We start from the raw sequence: 10659 nt of genomic DNA, 5'->3' as shown, positions 1-10659 counted from the left end.
ATTGACCACTGTTTATGGAGTCTAAAGGAATGATTCGTGAATATAAACACTGAGTAGTGAATTGAAACCCAATAATAGAAATTTGAGTGTGATGGTGAATTTTGTGGGAGATGAATTTGACACTTTGGCTATTTAGGTGTGAAGTTGTGAACTATGAGATGAGAGTGAGAATGACAACACTACAAGATATAAGAGAATGTTAGAAATTATTAACTTAAAATTAGAATAAAATTTTAGGGGTCTTGGGGTGGTTGGGTGGGCTGACTATAATTGTTGGGTTATTTGAGGGCCCAATTTTAGAAATTATTAATTTAAGGGCCAAATTTTTTTATCGGGTTTTCGGATAATTCGAACATGAATTTTTATTGATCTGTATCTAATCCGATAATCCGAAATATTTTTCGGATACCCGATCCGAACTATCCCAAAATTAAAAAACAATTGGATATCCGAATTTTTGATTAGATCAACGGATCGGTCGGATCAGATTTTTTTGCACACCCCTAGCCATCAGCTCTTATATCATCGGTAATACCAACTACGAACCTCGTCAATTGTTTTTGATAGATTTGAATATTTTTAATGATTTAGAAGTTGAATCTACACAAAATGAAGGAGAAGCTTTTTCTGTTTCAGAATTTGATGCTTTAACTGGAAGCAGGTTATCTACTGTGGACATTGGCTCACCCGTGGTTCGAATGTCTTATAGTCCTTCAAGTGGTCAATCCGTTATTGCTATTCTTGAGGTTGGTCCAGGAATTTGAATTTCTGCGCAGATCGTTATGGCAAAAAAAAAAGTTAAAATATTCATATGCTTGGAATTACTACTTTTCAAGGCTGGTATTAGTACAAGATTTAAATCAGTTAATGTAACTGGAAAAGCATTCGGAGATTGGTATCAGTTTAATTTTTGATTACATTGCCATTAAGCATTATTTCTTGAAAAGGAATAATGCAACGAGGAGACAGTTTGAATTTTTCTCGTTTCTAAAAGTGTCTTGGTATTTTAAATTTAGTGTGTTGTTCCTGCATGTGCATTGATCTTATATATAGCTAAGTTCAACTCTATATTTGCTTCCAGTCGCCAGTTATTAGAACCTACCTCTGATAATGAAATTTTAATATTCATGCGGTTTTCCCCTTTTTTGATGTTTTCCTGAAGTTTGCTGCCACCATTATATTTCTCTTTTATTTTACTTGAATTATATTACATTTTGAAGAAAGAAGTACATATCCTTTCTGACATTTTTATTCTGTGCAATGAGAGTATGATTACTGTTGTCTTTAAGCACTTTCTGTTTTTGCGTAAATGGATCACTATTATTTTCTTTTCATCTAGTTCCTCTCTATATGAATGCATTCTATGTTAATCATAACCTTGCTCTCTTTTCCTCGAAATTTCATGTTGCAGGATTGTACAATACGTTCTTGTGACTTTGATGCTGAACAAACTTGTGTTTTGCATTCACCTGAAAAGAAAACGGAGCATATTTCTTCTGATGCAGAATTCCATCTTGCTTTGACACCTCTCCAACCAATTGTTTTTTGTTTGTTTGTTTTGATTTGGTTTTCACAAGAGAATGAGTGTAACAGGTTGGTTTGCCACTTATTCTAATTTTAGAAATTCTTTTTGTGCTTGCATCATCCTATACTTCTATGGAAGTCATAATAACCTTTCTATTCTTGTACTCTCATGCATGAAGTTGTTGGGACCGTTGAAGGTGGGAGAGCTACTACAAAAATAAAGACGGACTTGAAGAAACCTATTGTGAATCTTGCTTGTCATCCTCGACTACCTGTTCTGGTACATTTCATATGCGTCGGATAGGTTTCTTCTTATCATTGTTAGTATTTAGGTGGTAGATGTGGGATGTGTCATAACCATTTTTAGGTAAAACCATTATTTATAGCTTTAAAAAACGGTTACGACTTTAATTTGGAAAATTTGGTAATTTTGAATTGATTGAAATAAAATGGAAAAGGGAGTCGCCATCGACCTTTGGGTTAGGTAGGTCGAATACCTAAAAACGCCTTTAAAAACAATTTTAAGAAAAATCATTTTTTAAGACAAAATTCGGTCTGCATTACCAAATATTCATTTAAATGGATTCAGAAGTCGATTACGTGTGGGGAAGGGTAAAAACCCATCACAACGCCTAAAATTGGTACTGTGTCGTTTATACATTGTCTTAAATGGTGGAAATTACAAATCGAATATAAAGTTAAAATATGATTTATTTATCGAACATTGATTAATTTGTTTCGAATTAAATAATTAGAGAAAATTTTAACTTGAAAAGAAATCTCAAAATTAGAAATCCTCCGTCGGGAAAACTAACTCGAATATTTCTTATCAGTTAAAGAATATTCCCTCCTCATTAATATTAAAAAACGTGAATCGAATATAAAATGAAAATCAACATTTGCGTGAAATTAAATTTTATTTAGTAACATGCATCACATTGTTCAACTTAAAATAAAAGAATTAATTAGCAAAATAAAAATCAATTTTATTTCAAGTTCACATTTGTTCGAAGTCGTATCAGATTACACCACTTCGATCAAGCGATATTTTCACGCCAATTTTTACAAACCGTTAGTCTTGAAAATATTCGAGTGAATTTAAAATATTATTGAAGAAAAATAAGTATTTTATAAATCAATAAATAATTAATTAAAAAAATAAATATAAATACCAATGCCAAAAGGAATCACATGTAGTAAATTACATACATGGTAGTAACAAGGACCAAAATAAATAAAATAACCATTACATGCCCAAATCACAAGAAAATAAATTTCATTAGTGGCTACAATAAAATAAAGTAAAGTTCATTACCTATATTCGAATAAATGGCGTATCAGAATGTGACTACAATGAAATAAAAAACAAATAAAGTATGACAAAATAGTGACCAAAATATAAATAATAAAAACTAGCAGAACCATGACAACATGAGAAGTGACCGAAATAAAACAAAACAAAAAATGTAGCATAAATCGAAACTAATAGATAAAAGATGGAATTAGTGACCAAAATATAAATATGCGGCTAACTATGAGGGACTAAAATGAGATTCACCCTATTTTAAACCTAAGCATCTTCTAAACAAACTAAATAAGGGTAAATAGCACATTAGATCCAGAAATTCGAACTAAAGATCAAAACAGCTCAAACCAATGACTAAAAAGCTATACACGGTCTAATAAAAGGGACCTATGTGGTAATTAACCCTAAATATAATATATAGACCTAAGGCTTTAACAAAATTCACAGAAAAAAAAAAAGAAAATTCACCTCTGAATGTTGTATTGATTTCTTGAAAAAATGGGGAGAAAATCCCCTACAATCTGCTATTTAGTTCTAATCCATTCTCTTACATTTTTCGAATCTGAACTCCCCCCACTTCATTGATTTATTGTGCGGGTTAAATACCCATTACAAAGGAAAAATAAACAATCTGTAATAGAGCACTACTAGCATGAGTGGCCAACAAATATTAGTGGTGGCAACATAAGAGTTAGTGTTGCATTAGTATAATATTAGTGCAGAAACAACAGGGTATGGGTTGGCATTTGGTGGTGTGCTAGCTGTGGTTGGGCAGAGCATTAGCGTTGGGAATAACAGAGCATGGGCATGAGATGGTTGTTGCAATGCTAGATAAAAAATGGTGTTCACAGTTGCCCCTCTTTGTTCGTTGTTGTAAAACAGGAATGGAGTAAAGATTTAAAACACCATTTTTGCTTGAATTACTTAAATTCTCTAGCCATCCGTTCTTTTCTTTCTGAAATTCTTATTTCTCTTCAAACGAGTTGTTTTCTCTCTTTGATCAACCCCATTTTATTCGAATAATCATTTTTTATTGATGAAATTCTTTTGGAGGTAATTTAGAGATAACACAGTTCCTTCGTGTTAAGGAAATCCGGTCAATCGGAGGATAATTTGGGACAATACGGTTCCTTCGTGATGAGGAAGTCTGATTGTCTGAAGATGACACTGCTCATTCACGTTGAGGAGATCAGGTTAATTTGATGCTGAAGACGACACTGCTCATTTGTGTTGAAGAGATCGGGTCGTTTTCGATAAATTATGACGTTGTTCTTTCGTGATGAGGAAATTGGGCCAATCAAGAGATAATTTGGGGACAATATGATTCCTTCATGATGAGGAAGCCTGATTGTCTGAGGGTGACACTGCTCCTTCGTGATGAGGAGATCTGGTCGGTTTAATGTTGAAGACGACAATGCTCATCCGCGATGAAGAGATCGGGTCATTTTTTATTATGACGTTGTTCATTCGAGATGAGGAAATCGGGTCAATCTAGGGACAATACGATTCCTTCGTGATGAGGAAGTCTGATTGTATGAGGGTGACACTACTTCTTCATGATGAGAGATCTGGTCGGTTTGATGTTGAAGACGACACTGCTAATCCGCGATGAAGAGATCGGGTCGTTTTCGATTATGACTTTGTTCTTTCGTGATGAGGAAATCATGTAATCAAGAGATAATTTAGGAGACAATACGATTCCTTCGTGATGAGGAAGTCTGATTGTCTGAGGGTGACACTGCTCCTTCGTAATGAGGAGATCTGGTTGGTTTGATGTTGAAGATGACACTGCTCATCGCGATGAAGAGATCGAATCATTTTCGATTATGTCACTGTTCCTTCGTGATGAGAAAATCAGGTCAATCTGGGGAAAATACGATTCTTTCGTGATGAGAAATTCTGATTGTCTGAGGGTGACACTACTCCTTCGTGATGAGGAGATCTGGTCGGTTTGATGTTGAAGACGACATTGCTCATCCGCGATGAAGATATCGGGTCGTTTTTAATAATGACGTTGTTCCTTCGTGATGAGGAAATCGGGTCAATATGGGGACAATACGATTCCTTCGTGATGAGGAAGTCTGATTGTCTGAGGGTGTCACTAGTCCTTCGTGATGAGGAGATCTGGTCATTTGATGTTGAAGACGACACTGCTCATCTGCGATGAAGAGATTGGGTCATTTTCGATAATGACGTTGTTCCTTCATGATGAGGAAATCGAGTCAATCTGGGGACAATACGGTTCCTTCGTGATGAGGAAGTCTGATTGTCTGAGAGTGGCACTGCTCCTTCGTGATGAGGAGATCTGGTCGGTTTGATGTTGAAGATAACACTGCTTATCCGCGATGAAAAGATCGGGTCATTTTCGATTATGACACTGTTCCTTCGTGATGTGGAAATCGGGTAAATCTGGGGACAATACAGTTTTTTTCGTGATGAGGAAGTATGATTGTCTGAGGGTGACATTGCTCCTTCGTGATGAGGAGATCTGGTCGGTTTGATGTTGAAGACGACACTGCTCATCCGCGATGAAGAGATCGGGTTTTTTATTATGACACATTTCATTCGTGATGAGGAAATCGGGTCAATCTGGGGACAATACGATTCCTTCGTGATGAGGAAGTCTGATTGTCTAAGGGTGACACTGCTCCTCCATGATGAGGAGATCTGGTCGATTTGAAATGCTGATAACACGGTTCCTCTCTACTGGGGATGGCTGGTTATCTAATGTTGACGATGTTTGTTGTGACACTAAATCGATCTATTGGGCACGATATCCTTCTTCATGAAGTTGAAATCGTGGGTGACTTCTTGTTACTCGATCATGGTCAACCTTGGTATTCTTTTCGGTTTAAAGACCTTGGTTTGAAAATTAAACTGAAAGTAGTTCCTCGAGCCAAATGGAATCGAACTCAAAAGTTTTCGTTGACAAATAACTTTTCTCGACTTAAGCTATGTTGCACTGAGCTGAAAGATTGCCCCATATCTTCTTCTTGACTTGAAGACCTCAGCTTCAACCAGAAAGTAGTTCCTCGTTGCTACCATACGGTTGATATGTCATCGAGTTGAATGGAATCGAACTCGAAGATGTTTGTTGACAGATAACCCTTATCGCCTTGAGTTATGCTGTAAATTTGACATGTCCTTGAGCTGAATGTAATTGAACTAGAAGGTTTGTGTTGACAATAGTCCTTTTTGCCTTGAGCTATGCTGTGAATTTGGTTGTCCTTGAGCTGAATGAAATCGAACTCGAAGGTTTTGATAGACAACTCTTCTCGCCTTGAGTTATACTGTAAATTTGATATGCCTTTGAGCTGAGTATAATCGAACTCGAAGGTCTTTATTGACAGATAACCCTTTTAGACTTGAGTTATGCTGTAAATGATGTGCCTTTGAGATGAGTGTAATCAAACTCGAAGGTCTTTGTTGACAAATAACTCTTCTAGCCTTAAGTTATTCTGTAAATGATGTGCCTTTAAGCTGAGTGTAATCGATCTCGAAGGTCTTTGTTGAAAGATAATCATTCTTGCCTTGAGCTATGCTGCAAATGATATGCATTTGAGCTGAGTGTAATCGAACTCGAAGGTATTTTGTTGGTAGATGACCCTTCTCGCCTTGAGTTATCATCTATCGTTGAGTTGAAATCTGGCTTTTAACTGCAAAATAGCCACTCTTCATTGAGTTAAGCTGAACTGGATTCATTCTGAATTGGCTCTCAAAACCATTGAAGTTGATTCTAATATCTGTCGATATGTCAAATTGGTTGAGATGTAGCTTCTCACTGTTGAGTTAAGCAACCACCATCAGTCTTCAAATGTGCTTTTGAATCGAATATCTGAATGAAGACTCGTGCTTTGTCTGCCAATCTTCTATGTGGAGGAAAAGCCTTCAGAAGATCTGATTGTTCGCACCAGGATGTTGAATCCCCAAGCATGCCCCAATATTCAATGTTGAATCTCCAAATATGCCCTAACATTTGATGTTGAATCTTCAAAGATGTCCTCTATTGCTCCAATACCACATGTCATCTACCAAGATCCACTCTAGAGATTGTCTTGTTTGAAAAGTGTTTTTCTTCTTCCTTTTTTATTTTCAAAATTTATGAAAATATCAATTAGAAGAGTTTTGAAAAATGTTTAATCAAAAGTTTTTGAAAATATTGCCCTTTTCTAGGTTTAACAATTGAGACAAATCATAAAATTAGAGTTCATTGGATATCAAAGAATTAATTACACTGTTAATCCTTCAATAAATTATAACTATTTGACATGTGTTAAGATCAAAGCTATCTTTGGGAAATGATTAGGTGAGGAAATGGTAAAATGTCTCAGGTTGTTATTTTTGGTCAATGGTTTAGCCTTCTTGTTTCTTTGATGTTCACAGATCTGATGGGGTAGCTTGTATGCTCATCTATTGGAAGTGTTCTCCGACTTTCAGCTCTCATGGTCACACTCGGATTGTGCAATGCCTTATCAAGAAATTTGTGTGATCGTCTCAGCTGCACAATTTTTATATTCGAATCGCCTTTTCAGGTTTTCAACTCGAATCCTCATTTGGTTTCAAAACGTCATTCAAAATTTACGTCTTGATTGCAAATAAACATTAATCCTGATGTTCGCGATAAAATATGAAGATAGCCTCTTTTGTTTAGAAATCCACGTATGATTAAAAGGGACTTTTTAAGGCACGTAATGTAGGCCATGGTTCATGGTTATAAAAGAAAAGGATAAATAGGCTCAAACAAGTGTTTCCGGGTATTGAACCAAGGATCAATTCCTTCTGGTGCTTTCAATCCTGTCGTGCTCGATTTGAATCTGCTCCTATGTGCTTCTCTTGACTTTCTTTGGATGCTCCATGATCTTCGAGTGAAGTGATTCTGGAATAATTATGGTTGATCAATCTCATGGTTTGAAACTCTATGTGTCACTTGAGTCGAGGGAGCTTTGCATGTTCTTCTTGTCCTTTCTTTTTCTTTTGTTTTTTTTATCTTTGATCTTTGTTTTTTTCTTTGTTTTCCTCTTTTTTTTCTTTGCTTCTTTTCTTTTTGTTTTGATTGGATCTTCGCACTTGGCATTTGGTTCACCTTTCGGTATTTCATCTGAATCTATGTCTTTACTCACGCGAGCAGATTTCATTCACAATGCCCTTAGTGTGGAGGGTGATCCTTGGTTAGGGTTGAATCAGAAGAAAAATACTATAGGCTCAAAAGGGGACAACAAGGGATATACATATATATATATATGGATAAATGAAACAAAGACGCTCATCATCTCATACACAGGAGTCTTTGCAAAAGAGGTATCCCCAGGTGGATAGATTTTCAGGATTAAATTTTATTCACATGAAAACAAAGTAATTAATGCATGATAGAATTATTTCGAATTATTTTTTTTTGCTTCTTTCTCCCAACATGTCTCAATTGTTCAAGCTCAACTTCAAAAAATTGATGAGAGACGCCCCAAGTTGTGTCTTATGGTAAGAAGGTTCATGTTCCAGTGAACATTTTGTGCTCAATGTCTACAGGTTTTATTGGTAGAAAAAATGTTGGTTTTGCGTCTAAGAAGACAATGGTGTGACTTTATTGGTTCAAATAAAGGTAAGGGTATGACTCTTTGTATCTCTATGAATTATTATGGGTAAAGAATCAAGGTATTTTATTTTGGCTTTGGACAGGATAAGAAAGGTCTAATCTTGTCATATGTCAAAAAATCTATAATTCTTGAAGAATTAAAAGAATCCTTAATTCATTCGATATTCAAAGAAATAAAGATTAAAACTCGTTCAATTATTCCACCTTAGAAGGTAACATAAATTCATTCGTTTAAAAGATCAAACAAATATGAAAGCTAGAACAAAAACGTGTTCAAACAAAATAATGCTCTCAATGAAAATGGTAAATGCAATGCCCCCATTCTTCTTTGATTGTCATTGCCCCTGAATTTATCAGGTTCTAGATCTTGCGCTTCAGTTCCTTACATTTCTCAGAGGAATGTCTGGAGATTTCTATGTGGTGACTGTGCACGAGATTAACATCGTAGTCCTTGGGATATGGGATATGTGCATGACATTAATTCCTTATTTATGTGGAAATGCTTAAAATGAAATGCATATGCAAAATGCAAAGATGCAAAGATGCAAAAATGCAAAAATGTTGATCCCTACGATGAATAACTTAGAATAATTTTCACCAGAAATAAAAGCTTTCACATTACAAGACATTCACTTTACAGACATGCCTTCGATTAGATATTGATTCTGAAGTGGATCGCCGCTTCATCTTGGACCTTCTTCCTTGAAAATACCCCTCAAGTATTCTGTATCCTAACTTTGTTAATGCCCCAGCGGTGCGGAAGTCAGTGCGTCGCTACTTGATAACTAGCGATAAGATGATTGTAGATGAGAATTTACTGCTGGGTTACTCCTTGGATCGATGGATCATCATTTTAGTCTCGAATGTTGCGCAATCTTCGAGCTCACTGCTTCGTCTAGGATCTTCGTATTTGGATCTGATGTCCATCAATGCTCTGTATACTAACTCCGTTAATGCCTCAGTTGTACTGAAGCCAATGCGTTGCTCTTTGGTGATAAGTGATGAGATGATTTTAGATAAGACTCCTCTGTTGTATTACTCCTTGGATCAGTGAATCATCACTTCAGTCTTGACTGTTGCACGATCTTCGACCAAGTCTCATTCTTGTACTCAGAACTTCTTTTAGCCCTTGGTGTATGTCTGTGTATGTGATTGCTTAATTGAAAACTTTTATCTCTTCTTGTGAAGATTTTCTCATGAATATCCCCTTGCTGATCAACACTTTTGCATTATGTTATGACGATGCAATGTAATGCAAAAAATTATGAAATATGATATAGACAAAAGAAAAAATAGGTTAGTGTACACAAACAAAAGAAGTGGAAAATAGTTAGTATAGGTAAGACAATTGATACAGATAAAAGTGTTATTCAAAGATGAATATAACACCTACCCCATCATGATATATACCCGAGCATGCTTTTATTAGATAACATTCCTAACCAAACATTCTATCTACCCACAAAGATGTATTTACAAGAAATTAATCCTAACCACATGGTATCTAGTTCGCATGTTATTATTCAAAAATTAAAGCAAAAGGAAAGGTTCAGAAACGCTCCTCCTTTGTGTATACTTAATTTGGCTACCTACTGACGGACAGAGGCTCGATATGACTATACCTATGTTGACCGTTCTACGGTTCACTATATGTATGGTTTCGACTCTAACGCGGAAAAAAGGTACTCAAATTGTCCTTGATGTCGGTGCCTCCATGGGCTGCCAAACCCTCAATCCTCATCCATTATAGGATTAAACGGATTGAGTTCAATTCGAGGGGATACATTTCCTTATGCCCATATGGAGAATAAATTCACATGAAGACATAAGGTATATGAATCCCGAAGGTTACTTGCTAGACCCATACGGAGAATAAATTCCCACGAAGGTGTCATTTTCACCCCCACTTAAAAGGGTTCAGAGCTCGTATCTAGAGCTCATGTCATGCAATTGCACGTGATGTGTGTGAGGATGAGCGTACTTACCTTCGACTCAAAAGACTGAAAAGAAAACATTCGACAAAAACTTGGAAAGATCTATGAAAGCCAAAATTCAAATGTTAGTATGACAATTAAAAATAAAGCAATTAAAAACTTCAATAAAACGATCATAAGTAACTAAAGAATCGAACTCATAATTTCCACCACAACGACAATGTGTAAACGACCTACAGTCTGACTCTGTAAAAGTCGTCTCCAACGGAGTCGCCAAGCTGTCATAACCATTTTTAGGTGAAACC

Source organism: Hibiscus syriacus, unplaced genomic scaffold (assembly GCF_006381635.1).
Source record: "Hibiscus syriacus cultivar Baekdansim isolate YM2019G1 unplaced genomic scaffold, ASM638163v2 tig00000329_pilon, whole genome shotgun sequence".
NCBI lineage: Eukaryota > Viridiplantae > Streptophyta > Magnoliopsida > Malvales > Malvaceae > Hibiscus > Hibiscus syriacus.
This window is presented reverse-complemented; position numbering follows the sequence as displayed.